The sequence below is a fragment of the Meriones unguiculatus genome, chromosome 3 (assembly GCF_030254825.1).
Source record: "Meriones unguiculatus strain TT.TT164.6M chromosome 3, Bangor_MerUng_6.1, whole genome shotgun sequence".
NCBI lineage: Eukaryota > Metazoa > Chordata > Mammalia > Rodentia > Muridae > Meriones > Meriones unguiculatus.
Genome location: NC_083351.1, coordinates 50,297,623 through 50,311,583, shown reverse-complemented (window position 1 = coordinate 50,311,583; position 13,961 = coordinate 50,297,623). Strand labels below are relative to the sequence as shown.

General features: G+C 39.2%; 1 protein-coding gene across 4 annotated transcripts in view; it reads right to left on the bottom strand.

Annotated features, from left to right (window-relative positions):
• Positions 1 to 13,961, bottom strand: part of Pde1c (phosphodiesterase 1C) — a 530,439-nt gene that overhangs the window by 272,151 nt on the left and 244,327 nt on the right. The window lies entirely within an intron of this gene.

The following is a 13,961-nucleotide window of genomic DNA, read 5'->3' as shown; positions in this document are numbered from 1 at the left end:
CATGATCGTCATGTGTTATGAAATTATTAAATGGAGAATTCCAGAAATAATTCATAAGTTTTAAACTGTGTCCTAATCTGAATAGTATGATCAAGGCTCACACTATCCAGCTCCATCTTTCTGGCACACAAATCTTTTTCTCAAAATATATCTGCAACTTGTGTGAAATATGCATAGAACAATAAGATAATTTTTAAAAGACTTTATATAATTTTTACTACTTGTTCTATTTTTATATTTAACTGTTCATGTTAAATTATTGAGCTAGGATGGAAGGGGAGGAGGACCTCCCCTATCAATGGACTTGGAGAGGGGCATGGGAGGAGATGAGGGAGGGAGGAGGGGGATACAAAGAAAATACATGGTAATTAATATAAAAATCAAAACTAAAATTAAAAAAAATATATTGAGCTGGGTTTGTAGCTCAGTGACCAAATACTTGCCTTGAATGTAGTTTCCAACTTAAACTTTATCATAGGTATATATATACTGTAAGAGACATACAATAGAGAGGGATTTTAGTGTTATCTGAGTCTTTAAATATCCCGTGGCTGCCTTGGAGCCCCTACAGATAATGGCAACCACTGTTTCTTTAGAAGACAATCTATATTTATAGACTGTGAATAAACTGCTTGGAGACAAGAAGTAGGTTAAACTTGTCCTTCAGAACCCAACATGAAGTGAGATCACAAAACTAAGTGTGGATATCACAAAAACATTGGCAACAACCACTAAAAGGTATCTGAAGGCACAACAGCCTAAAACAAATCAGAATCAAGCATGTCATGACACTCAACAGTGTTGAACCACTCTCTCTCACATAGTCTCTGGGTGAACTCACCATGTGTGTGCTTTGACCTCATGACGTATACCACAAGTGACTATGGCCTCTATTGCCTGTGCTCAGATTTAAAGCTGCTGTAGTTATGAATTTCCATGATTTTACTGAAAATACAAAGTTTTCTGCCCTTACTAGAAACAATTATGGTGCAGTTTTAGAAAATAAGGGCATTTAAAGTTTCTTTTCTGTCATTCCTCAGACCTTAAGTATCAAATTTGTGTATTGTTTTGCTGGGTTAAATACTTGATTTTATAAATTGTTGTTTGAGTTGCTGACTTGAATTTCATTAAAAAAGATGTTTAATTGATTTTGGTTTAGGTTGAGTGCAACACTCAACCAATTCCTTTTTTCCCTCTTATAATTGTTTATAATTTATTCATTTTATATTCCAGTTGTAGCCCCCTCCCTCATCTCCTCCAGGTTCCACACTCCTTCCCTTTCCCCTCATACCTCTCCCCTAGGAAGGGGGGAGTTCTCCTCCCCTACCATCTTACCCTAGCCTATCAAGTCTCCTCAGGACTGCCTGGGTTCTCTTCCTCCTCATCAGGGGGAAGAGATCAGTGAGCAGGCAACCGAATTCATGTCAGAGGCAGCCCCTGTTCCCCTTACTAGGGAACCCACATGGAGACTGAGCTGCCTATGGGCTACATCTGAGCAGAGGTTCTAGATCCTTTCTATGAATGGTCCTGGTTGACCAATTTCTTAAATGGCCCTAAATGCATATACTTTGGCCAATTTGTACTATATGTTTATGCAAAGAAGCATTTTCCACAAATACTGATCAACTCTGAAAAAAAAAGTTGCAGATGCTCTGTACCATGCAGAATCAAGTATTTATCCAAGATCCAACTTTTCATGGAAAAGTAAACAAGTGCATCTACCCAATAGATTGCAAATTTGATTTTTACTTTTTTATTAATTTAACTTTTTTCTCTATTTCTGAAATTATAATTTCATTACATATTTCTCCTTTTCCTTTCTCCTCTCACAAACCACACCATTTTTCCCTCCCCACTCTCCTTCAAACTCACAGCCTCTTTTTTCTTTCTGTTATTGTGTGCATATGAGTACAGGTATATAATGCTACCTGCATATATTTTTATGGATGTCTTCTTGTCACTGGACAATTGGTGTGCTCTTCCCTGTAGAAGGCTACTTCTCCCAATCCCAGGTTTCCTCAGTTGCCTATACTTCTTTGTGAAGAATGGAGGCCACATGGGCTTTTCCCCATTCAGTTTGCTATGTTAGTGTGTGTCATCCTTGTTCAGCTCATGTTTAGGTGGTTATATTGCTGAGACTTAATGGTCATAGCTTGTGACATTATTAGTAGTAAACATAATCGCACAGCAAACTCCCTTATCTTCTGGCTCTTACAATATTTTTACCTCCATTTTATAGATGTATCCATTGAGATTAGGCTCTACAACTCTGCATTTTGATTGGTTATGGTTTTGTGTACTGGTTACAAAGAGAAGATTCCTTGATCAGGAGTGAAGACTACACTTATCTGTGGGCATAAGGCCAAATGTTTATAGATTGTTATTAGGGATTGTGCTGCTTTAATAAATTATTGGTTGTAGATTCTCCTTCAGTAATCATGGTTTCACTATATTTTGTCTTTAGCAAATGATAAAATCACATCTAAAAATAATGTTTTATGATTTATTTTTAATACTTATTTTACGAACCTATATGCCAGGTCAAGCAAAACTTTCTCCAATGAAAAGGGATGACAAGTAGTAAAAGTTAAAGCCCTGTTATAGAACATGTAGGAAGGTATAATAACTGCTTATGAATTTTCTTGGTATTTAAGGAGAAAAACAGACCCACTGTTCAAAAATAATTTCTCATATTCCTTGCCTGAAGATGGAAAACCTTCCCAGAAAGAAACTAGACAACATATAAATTTCTGATGAGGCTTCTCAAGGGTGAACATGGTGGAGTATGAAGAAATGCAAATTGTGCTACCTATAGAGGTGTTTCTGCTGACCTTTTATGAAAATACATAAAACTCCACCCTCATCTTCATGTCTTCCCTTTGGGGAGGGTGCTTGAGCTCCTTCCATTGAGGCAAGCCTCCTCTCTGGCCTTCTGTTGCTGTCACAGGGCACAGCTTCAGAGCTTGGACAAAATCACAGATGTCTTGACAAGTCAGATACTACCAAGTGGGACACAATTGTTTATCATCATAGTTCAAAAGCTTGATTTGGGTCTTAAACACATACAACTTCCTTTTATTCCCTACCCAACGCCTATAACCAAAATAATCTATAAATAAACAGAACCAGGAAGAACATCTCAGAAGTTTTTGTTTCTGGAACTTTAGAACAGGTAACTAACTCAAACTGGCTTTCCATATGCAAGTGTGGGTACATTCCCCAAGCTTTTCCCTCAGATGGGGACCTAAGCAAGTTAGTATCTAAGTCAACTCTCTACAGAAGAATAGTGCAAAGTCCCTCACATCTGGCTCTTCTCTAAAGTCAACATGGTCCTCGTGGTTATCAAAACTTCCCTCAATATTACACTACATAGAATTATTAACTAGGATTGTAAGAATAGTCTTTGCTCAAGACAGTCATAGAAATGCTAGGTTATAAAGTATGAAGATAGTGACTTTACTGACAACACTTGAGAGCTTAAACTTGAGGGTCCACAACTGGGCACAGTGTGAAGCATTTCCCACACTCCAGAAACTGTGGGAAATCTCCACTCATTCTCAAAAATGGAAAATCATCTCCAGTCCTTTTGCCTGTCTACCTTTATGAGCTCCTTCAGTTACTGAGCAGTGATGGCCTTTTGATCAATACTAGAAGAGAAATATTTGTGATTTGGAAAAATAAAACTCTAAGCCTGCATCAAAAAATGCTACGATGTTAAAGAGAAAATGTTAAAATATATCCAAAACAAAAATATTAATCCATAATTTAACAACTGTAGAAAGCATAAACCATCCAAATAAACTATTCATCCCACACACACACATTATCAATGCTCATATGGTAGAATGCGTGAAAGCTTAGAATTAGAAATACCTGACTTTCTTACTTTTCCTTTCACTGACTCCAAATTGGCCTTGTGGGACTTTTGTGAGAATCAAAGACTATTTCCTCAATTACAAAACTACCCACTGTGCTTTTCCATGCTATTCCAGCTGCCTGGAGCCACTAGCCCCCCCTCTCTGACACCCTTCCAGACATAGGTGTATCCTCCCTAGCTCCACTCTGACACTTCTATTAACCAGCTCCATCACCACTTCTGGGGGTTAGGGGAAGGTCTTTTCTGACCTCCATCTTCCTTCTCATGCCCTTCATCACAACCATCAGCGAGAAAGCAGTCATTTTACTTTTTGCATCTCCTTTTTACTGCATCTCATTATCAATTATGCTTACATTGAGAGAATTGGGTTGGTTTGATTTAGCTTTTGTGGTATGCTGTCTGCTCAGAAACTGTATCTTAACGGAGAACATTCCTTAAGCCCTGTCCCTCCCCGGGTGCCTAGCATTATAGAAGTTTCTCAGCCATCTCTGTATGTTTATAGGAAAGAATCAATCAGTAGGGAGGTGAGTCAACTTTTTCTTCATTCCATCAAACATTGGGGCGTTCTCTTTGTCATTCCTAAAGAAAAAAAGTCTCATTTGAAGAAATAAGTGGTATAAATTTTGCTGTTTGATGGGAAAATAAATCCATTGTTCTGGCTGCTACCATTAGTCACCCAGTGCTATAATTTAAGCTGTGGCATAGTGGCTTACAAATCTCCCTTACCTTAAAGTACAAACTCAACCATAGGCTTTGAGCAGCTGATCTTTGTTGCATTAAAGAAAAAGTAAAGATGGTATTTTACTAAGTTTTTCAGAAAGTTACATGAGTATGCCAGTTTTGGCTAATGCACAATTCTTGTAGACTCAGTACAATTCTACCGCCTTTACTCTGTACGACCCATCTGTAACACAGGACTTTTCCCCTTCACTCTGTATAGACCCATCTGTAACTCAGGACCCTTCCCCCTTTACCTACTCAGACCCATCTGTAACCCACAACTTTCCCCTTTGCCTGAAAGACCCATCTGTAATCCACCTCCTTACCATCATAAGGAAGGAAAAGCCTGAATACTAGGCAGTGAGCATATACACATACTTGTTTTTCTGCATCTCCTATTTCCTGTCCCAACCTTCATTTCTGCCTAGAGCCAGATGCAACAATCTTGCATTTTTCCCAGCACTTGAGTAAATGTGCTGGAGGAAAGAAAGAGTTGTAAAAACATGCTGAGATGAATGCTTTGAATCACCATTGCTTTGCTCTAACTAGTGAAATACCATGTGGCACAGAATACTGAACCGCCTGAGTGTTTTAGTCATAGCTGATGTCACTTCTCACTCTGAGACGTCAGTCTAGTAAGACATCAAGATGATTTCTTTCACCCTCTACACCACTTACATCAGTTGTTTCTTTCTTCTTGATGAAACATTCTTTTACTCTTTCAACAGTTATTGCAAACTTGCTTCTCCATACAAATTTAATATTAACCAGAAAGGTGTTTTTTCATAATGGACTCAGACACATGATGAAAATTTAATTTGGTCATTATTACAAACTCAAGATACAGCTCTTAGATAAAGGAAATGGAAAGCTGATTAAGTATTCAGATTTCTGAATCTATGAGTCAGAGTATGGTTGAAGATGTAAAAGTAGGCAGGAAAGGATAGTCCTTCTTCATCACATATTCAGTACTTCACACTAAGTGAGTACCTGCTGGATACACTTAGCACAGAGCATGGCCCCTTTGAGGTTTCTTGGGAACAGAAATGACATGTCAAGCACATCCAGGGCCTGACTAGGGGGCATCTTAGGAACGAAGGAAAGACAGACAGACATATGAATACATAGAAAGCCAGGGTCATGTGGTTTAGGCTCTCAACTAGTGAAAACACAGAACTTCAGGAGCTAGGCATGTTTACAATATAGAGTTAACTGAGAGGCAGGGTTATTGTTATTGCATACAGTTGAACAAGGAGGCAGTATTATTGCTTACAGCTGAACCAGGAGGCAGTGTGATTACATATAGCTGAACAAGGAGGTGGAGTTTATGGTATATAGTTGAATCAAGGACACTGGTTTAGCTATGTTGTTAGGAGCACTCTCTATGGTGGAAAAGTCTTCAGGCCATAAACCAACATGAGAAAGCTATGGTGGATTTTCTGCACTCACTGTCAACACTTACACTCTATTCCCAGAGGAAGGCTTTGCCATCTCTCCAAACCTGAGGCTAAGAGGTTCTTAGCATGGCCATGACTATGTCAACAATGCATCCACCCAGGACCTCATTTACTCAAGGTTTCTTCCACTCACTATACATAGTTCCTCCTAATCCAGAATGCTCCAGTGAAGACCCATTCATCTTCCAGGGTAGACACCCTTGGATACGGATTCTCATTCTGCCACTTTTCAGCCATTTCCTTGGTAATAAGGTTAACACTATCTTCAAAGGATTGTTACAAGAATGGGGTTAGCAAAGCCATGAGAAGCTCTTGAAGTGATGCCTACCCCACTAAATGTCAATATCTTTCTCAGTTTAGTGCCCATCTAGAAAAAGGAAACTGTCTAAGAGAGATCAGACTCATTCCTAAGGGTCTGGAAGAAAGACTGCTTCTACACTGTGGAATGCTACATAAGGGAGGCAGAGGGGCCAAGATGACTTTTGAGGTGATTGCTGTTTGGCCTTTGTGTTCTCTGGTGCTGTCCCCTGGAAACTGCAGGCAGAGACACTGCTGGCACAGGCCACTGAGAATCTGGTTCATTATCAGCAAATGCACTCTCTATGAACACAGACCACTCTGCTCTCCCTGGGTCGCTGCAGGTTTCTTCCAATAATCAAAGCAGTCAGGGCGAATGGTTCCCAGTGGAAACTGAGAAAAAACAACAAGGCAGACAAAGCCATGTCCTATTCAATAAAGGGAGGGGGTTCTACCTAGCCAGGTGCCAAGTGAGAAAGAATTGCTTTGGGCTGAAAGCAGAGGCTCCCGGAACGCTGGTTAAAAATAATCAAGTCAATTCAGGGTCATTTCACTTAATCCCTCACCCAAAAGCCCTCAAGAATAAAAATGGATGAAAGAATATGGGGACATCAAAAAGTGAGTGATTCCAGGGAAAGAAGCAGACAGTAAACTTTGGCCTCCTGCCGGGAAAGAGAATGCTTCAGTATAAATGCTTGTTCCTCCCCAGATAGGGAGGAGGCTTAGTCACACTGCACAGTCCCATGCAGACTTGAGACTGGGGGAGCCAATGCCAGTGGAGATGAGGGTGAGCATGAACTGAGGAGTGGAGTTTCAGCATGCCTGTTGTTCCCATGATGCTGGCAGACAGACAGAATGTATCCCCCACACACACCGTGTTCCATTAGAAAGGAGACCCAAACTGAGGAACAACAGCGAAGACGCAAAAAGGTGATGTGACTCTCCACAAGGAGACCAGCTAAAAATGCTGCCTAGCTATCTTACACAAGAAAGCCCCAAAGCTGATGGGTCCTACCCACAGATAAAGCACTCGAAATTAGCTTATGTTGCCCTTAAACACGAATGAACCATGAGTGTTATGTACCAAGAAAATTATTCGATATGTCAAAAACCAACAACAACAAAAATAAATAAATAAGTAAAATGAAATTTGGGGAGGAAAAAAGTCAATACAATGTAAGTAAGAAAGATAGATTTAAAAAAAAGCCTTTATAGAAAAACAATCACATCTATTCAGATAAGTGAAAATATTTCAGACAAGAAGCAGGAGAAAGACATTTTAAATAAAAGAAAATGTGAACTGTAAAAATTAAAGATATTGTACACAAGATAAAACATACCCACATAATAAATAGACATTAATGGGTTTAAAATCTAATATAAAGGAAAACAAAATCAAGCATGGAAAATAGTCCAAATGAACTCAGGGCATCAACATCTGACTGAGAGGTAATCCCAAGCAAATATGGAAGGAAAAACTTGTCACAGGAACCCAGCACAGTCACATGTCCCAGAACTAGGCTTGAGTCTCGAAGAAGTCTTCAGTATGCCTAGCATAAGAAGAAATAGGCCACCCTTAAGGAACATCAAAAAAGTTTAGAACACCAGAGTAAAAGAAAATACACTAAACTTTTTCCAAAGAAAAGATGTAGACGTTTCAATTTTAAAGATCAGGAATCAGAAAGCATCATAGCTCTCAACTATACCCAAACCTTAGAAGCAATAAAACAGAGGCCAATTGTTTTAGGAAAAAGATAATCTTTCTCACATAAAACTCAGTGCCTAGTGAAAATTTAAAAACAGAGATATGGATAGAATAAAGACATTTTCACACATAAAAGGCTTCAAAAACTGTACATGAGGGTCATAAGAGGGCTCAGTGGATTAAGAAAGGAGCTTGTCAGCCAACCTGGTTGACTCCCAGGACCTGTGAAAAACTGAAAGGCACTAACTCAACAAAAGTGTCCTCTGACTTCTACATGTGTACCATGTCATGCATGACCTAGCATGTGCACTTACCCACACGCACATACATCACGTGCACACACAATAATAATACATTCAATAAAGCTTTTTTAAATGCCTTCTTTTTCTTAGGTATCTATAGAGGATACATAGACTCAATCTTTTCCCTGAGTTAGATTTCCTACTTCCTCGGTGCTATGTTGATATAATAGAAACACTAAATAGTAATGAGTGTACCAGAAAGATACCCTAGTACACTGATCTTCACCCAAACAAAATGCCAATAGAAGATATGAAACATTAAGAAAAAATGACAATGATTCTAAGCGTGCATAATTGTGAAGAAGATGAATAAATAAAAAAAAAACTGAACTTCAGGAGCCCCTACAGTTCCAAAGCTCTCAGACATCCCTGTGGCTGCCTTGGTCAAAAGATGGCAAGACACACAGAAAGAAAGCATCTCTAGCCAAGCCCACACTATTCTTGCTCTCAAATTTCTAAGAAAAGTAGACATAATTTATTTCATTTTTCCTGAGATGTCAGACTGCAATGACAATGCAAGTGAGTAAAGATACACTAGCAACGGCCTTCAGGACGCTGGGGAGCAGACACGAGGGGCAGGGCAAGGACAATGTGAGTGAGTGGGGATGCACGATAGGCCTTCAGGAAGTCGGAGAGCAGATATGCGCAGTAGCTGATGCTGAATCCCCAAAACAGTGCCGTTGAGACCACGGGAAGATTTTCCTCTGAGAATTCAAAACTAGGCCAGGAGAAATAACCTACTATATTTTTATCAGTAATTCTGCCCTAAACAAACCTGATATGAATAAGACCAAGGGTGTTGTGGTTGTGCAGGGATTGTTAGTATATTTTGCAATATGAGTATCTATACAATGAAATATCTTAATGACAAGACAGCTGTCAAAACGTAAAATTCACTCATGTTTCACATATAGCTTATTCATGTGGCCTGGAGATAGTTTTATACAATTTTTTTTTACTGTGTATGTATTTTGCCCATGACCTGCCACATAAAGTCATATGTAGAACATCCTACATACAAATAAGATCCATGCTCAAAAATTTCAGATTTGAGAGCATTTCCTATTTCAGATTTGCGGTTAGGGATATAGAATCTGAAGACACCAAAGCTCTCAATCAACAACCACCACCACCACCCCCGCTCATCATTTCCTCTCCTCTAGTATTCAAAAAAGCAATTGAAATTTTAAATATGAGAGCCAATCAAAGAACAGCTTGGGAGAGAGAAGGAGGAAGAAAGAAATTAAGACAAAAAAAAGAATTCCTAGAAAATGAAAACAACGAAAAATCTATCACCTGCATACCTTACCATCTCATTAAGAGGATCCCTATATAATAGCAGGGGATCAAGTCTTAAAAACCACAGGTCTCAAACCCATTTAATAAGTGTCCAAGAAAACCCAATAACAATATAAGAAATACAAACAAAGACATTAGAGGACAGTTTAGCCACAAAACCACAGCAGCAATAATCACATCCAATCTCCATTAAGAATTAAAAGGCATCATAGTTCCTTGGACCTGGTACAATCATGCATTGCTCTCAGACAATTAGAAGCAATAGTAAAAGGTGAAGACTGCAACCTGCAGTAGCTAAGTAACTCTTAGAGCCAGACGCGGATAGGTCAGTGGTCTTGTAAATAGTAGATAAAGGATTGAAATACCTAATATCAATGTTTTGGGAGCTATACCAGCTTAGCATTTTCAAAACACAATGTCTATTACAACATATTGTGCTCTTAATATAAAATATCTAATATTAAATAATAATGAATAATTATCATTTAATTAAATGATAATGAATACTCAGAGAAAGAATCAAAAGGAAATAATACCCCAATCAAAAGTAAAAAATACCCCAATGAGGGAGAAGTGTTTTAAAGGACTTGTCAGTACAGGCAAGGCCAAGAAAAGAATTGCTGAGCCTGAATATGCACCTGTTAGTAGAGACTCCCTAAAATGTAAAACAAGGACCAAAAAGAATGAAGAGACTGGGACAGACCTGTGGGACAATTACAAAGGGTACAGGGTGTGAGTGATGGTGATGTCAGAAGTAGAAGAAGGAGGGAGAGAAAGAGGGGGAAGAGGAGAGGGAAAGGAAAACCAAAGTATATTTGAGTTAATAATAGCTGAGACCTATCCAAAATTTACGACAAACATCAAACCTTGGAGCTGAAAAGCTCAGAACATGAAGCAAGAGAAATGCAAAAACCCATACCGGGGCATGTCATAGTCAGGGTGCTCACGACAGAAAGCAAAGAGGAAAACCTGGAAGGAAACAAGGAGGAAAAACATCCTTACTTCCACAAAAATGGGAATGAAAACTGTATTGGTTCTGTTCCTCGCATAGAACCAAGAAGAGTCTGGGGAAATATTTGAAGCATTGAGTGAAAAAAAAAATGGGAAGACACCAACCTAGAACTCAAGAGCCAGAAAAATTACTGTCTAAAAATAAAGGGAAATGAGAATTCTTTAAACACGATACGGTCACCATAGACCTGCCTTACAGGAAACATTAAAAGAAGTCTCCAGAAAGAAATGATGTAGTCCAGAAACTCAGACAGTCAGACCTGCCTTAAGCAGGAACACTAGAAATATATAAATAAATATATAAATGAAGCTAGAACAGTAACTCCATTCTTATTCTTAATTGATCTAAGAGGCAAAATTGTTCCTATTAATAATAGTGATCCTATACATGGTGACTTCAGCTTGTGAATACAGGAAATGGATGGCAGCAGTACAGACAGCTGCAGAAGGGCAGAGCCAGGGCAAGGTATCTTCATGGCAGAGAAGATGTACAGAGTAATCTTCGGGGGGGAGGTGCTCGGACTAGTTGGAAACATACACTGCAAACTCATGGTCAAACACTAAAAAGATGTTTTGTAGTGTTGGAAGGTTATACCCATCCACGCCAGGCAAGTGCTCAACTGCTGAGAGAAAGCCACAGCACTTAAAAAGAATGTTTAAGAAGTAAAGTGGTCATACTAAGACAAGGGAAAAAATGAAATCACAGAAACTGTCCAACTAAACTCTGAGAAGACAAATAGGAAAGTGGGTCGGGCTGGGGAGACCAAAGCTCTAGCTCAGCTCATAGAGTGCTTGCATGGTCTGAACAAAGGCTAGAAATCGAACTCCAGTTCACATACACCTCCTGTGGCAACACACGTCTGTAATCCCAGCACTCAGGCAAAAAAAAAAAAAAAAAAAAAGAGAGAAGTGAGAGAAGAAATAGAAAGGGAGAGACTACAAGGAGGAAAGGGGGAAAATAAAAACACTAGCCAGAAGTAGAAAACAAAGGCAATGGGGCCAGGGAGGGTGAAGGTGGATGGGCACAGAGACAGACAATGGCCAATCAACCAAATTGATAAGCTACAAGATCAACGAGAAACTCTGTCATCTTGCACTGTCAGACTTCAATTTGGGTCCCCTCTGGTTTGGTCCATATGACTGAGCCTAGCCTGCAAAAGATGGCAAAAAAATGACATCTGAACCACTCAATGCACCATGCTGGCAAACTCAGGCTCAGGCCTTCCCTTCTGCCCAGCCTTACCCCCCGGCACATGAATTTTCAGATTCACCTGAACTTAACTCCATTACCTAAGGCAAAGTAAGGTCCCTCAGGCAAAGAAACATGTGAAAGATTAACCACAAATACTGCCAAAGCAGAGGCATGAAGAACAATGGACGCTCAGACTAGAGATACATTTACTCTGGGTAGTGTAAGTCAGTGAGATGCAAAGTTAGGAGAACACAGACACATTTATGAATCAGGCATTTCTTAACGAACATGTCTGTGACAAAAAAAAAAAATGGGGAAATACATAGATACCTTAAAAAAAAAAACTACTTAAACTATGGCACAGAGACATGACCAAAGAAATAAGCGTGACTTGAACAGGGCAGAATTTATAGGAAGGTATAGGTGCTTATCAGAGAATGGGGGAAAGACTATGAAATATTTTCTACTACTTTTCTTTTATGTTTAAAAGCACCTATTCCCACCTAAAGTCCTAAACCAGGGTTTCTCAATTACTATCGACATTTAAAACCAGATAACTGAATGGTGAGAGTTGCCCTGTTCATTGAAAGATTTTTAACATCACCCATGGCATCTACTGAAGAGGTGTCAGAGGCAACTCCCTATCTGAGATGACTCTAAATGTCTTTTGACAGAGTCAAGTATCTCTGAGGGGTAAAGCTTGTGTTCTACAGGAATTCCCTGTATTTGGCATATAGATGCCACCATGCAGAATTCATCCAGGCCATAAAGGTGCTAAAATCAAAGAGGACTGGTCTTTCCTTCTCTCTGGAAAGAGAGCCTTTGAGATGTATCTTTCAACATTTTAGGGTGTGAAAATATTTCTTGAAAAATATTTTTTGTTATTGATACAGTAGTTGTACAAATGGGTTTCATACTGCTCTTACACACACATACATATATATATATACTAAGATATTCATATATGTAAGTGATTTCACCTTCCTGAAACAATATTAACAGAGCCATTTTGGCTGGAAAGTAGGCATATATTTTTCCCTACTCTCTTGAGAAGACATTGACATGCTCAACAAAACACACTCCTTTCTTTTTAACTTTGCCTGGTCCACACTTGATCCTACAAAAAGAGAGTAACAGAGAACAGACTAGCACCCTCTGCAGGATCTTACATTTATATACTAGGACTTGAAGAGAACAGAGAAGCAGCCACACAGAATCATGAGACCATTGCATTGAAAGGGCAGGCAAAGCTGTAAGTCACACATAAAATGGAAACATCTTAAAAGGACCACACAAGCACGAATACAGAACTGAGACGGCACACCCATGCCCAGGTCAAAATGAGTCAATGGGGACCCTGAAACAAAGCTACAATCAAACACCTACCATGTGCTAGTGGATAGCTAGCACTATTTCAACCATTCAGAAAAGGGTTGTAGATGAAGAAACAGAGGTTTAAAAGAGCTACTCTTGGTCACAGTTCAAAAGTGATAGGCCCAAATGCAGCCATCTTTAACTCTTTATGCCAAGTGATACAGCCATGTATTGTATATGAACACACACATAGATGAGAGAGGACACAATTATTTCGCACACATATATAAGAAAGAGAATGCTTAAAACAGCACCTAACGTTTAAAAATACATGCTATCAGTATTGTCTCCACTAGGAAGCCGTGCTGCCATCACATAATGAAATGATGACAACTAAAGAATAATGAATGTTTCTCTTGGCTGGATAAAGGGAAAGAGAGGACAGCTCCACCGTTGTCCACACTATCCTCCCCTGGGCTCTTTCAGTCCTTACTTCTTTATTTCCCCACCTTCTACCTCAACCTACTTTAAAGTGGAGGACTAACCTCAGCTACAAACCACTGTGATTGGGGCCTATACTTAAGTCACTGCCAAAACAACTACCTTTTCGAGACATCTGCTTAAGCCGCTGAGAGGTTTCTGAACAGCTCAGCTCTCAGAAGCAGGTGGGGATGTAACAAAAGCACATTAGAAGATGACTTTAGTTGACTTTAAAGAAACTTGAAATCTTGAACTCTCCAGAGCAACTGCAGAAACTGCAAAGTAGTAACAAGCATAACTACATATT